This window comes from Penaeus monodon, chromosome 15 (genome assembly GCF_015228065.2).
Source record: "Penaeus monodon isolate SGIC_2016 chromosome 15, NSTDA_Pmon_1, whole genome shotgun sequence".
In the NCBI taxonomy this organism is placed as follows: Eukaryota; Metazoa; Arthropoda; class Malacostraca; order Decapoda; family Penaeidae; genus Penaeus; species Penaeus monodon.
In genome coordinates, this window is record NC_051400.1 from 40,330,216 (window position 1) to 40,330,951 (window position 736).

Sequence of the window (736 nt, forward strand, 5' to 3'; positions counted from 1 at the left end):
GTCACCATGACCTGCAACTTTGCTCGTAACTTCGTTTTATCGTTATTCCCTTTAACTAAAGCGAAGACGTGATGATTAAAAAGTGTCTTTTCGTGAAGATTAGTTGTTATTTATCTATTTCACCGAATAGTAAATCGTTTGCGCTACAATAACTAGAGTAAAAATCAAAATATGTGCTCAACAGACCTTTCTTCCTTACATCACTGTCAGACGTACGACGAATACATATTCATCCAATTTAAACAACTTCCAACATGCAGGGAGGCTTCAAAAACACCAAAATCTACCTGTGAATAACCTAAAACCGAGACCACCACCACGAGAATAATAACCATCAGTATACAATAAAGAGACCAGTAATAAAACATATAGAGACGTCGGCATCCCTCGAGGCACCAGACTACAACTCGGGAAAATAAAGATAAGCCGCTGTTGTTACTTTGCCGTTTCGTGTTCTCCTTTGCTCTCCGCGAATAAAGTAAGTGATCGAGATTCACTCTTAACGACTGAGCTATAATAAGCAAGTGGTCATAAGTGGTCAGTATGTAGAATTTAAGACAATGAGATGTCGTTAACAATATGAAATACCCTGTTCGAGTGATGTCAAATGTGGATCTTTCTTTATAGACTTTGAAAGAAGGTCTCGCTAGAGCCTGTTTTGCATGGTGAGATATTTAATGATACAAGAGTATTTGTGTTATACAGTGGGTAAACAATTACTGTAATTGCCCCATTG

General features: G+C 37.8%; 1 protein-coding gene across 1 annotated transcript in view; it reads left to right on the forward strand.

The window, feature by feature from the left end:
• Positions 1-239: 239 nt before the first annotated feature.
• The window catches only part of LOC119582040 (microsomal glutathione S-transferase 1-like), a gene marked incomplete in the record, with an annotated part of 7,840 nt that continues 7,343 nt past the window's right edge, over positions 240-736 (forward strand). The window contains 1 exon segment of the mRNA XM_037930279.1: positions 240-478.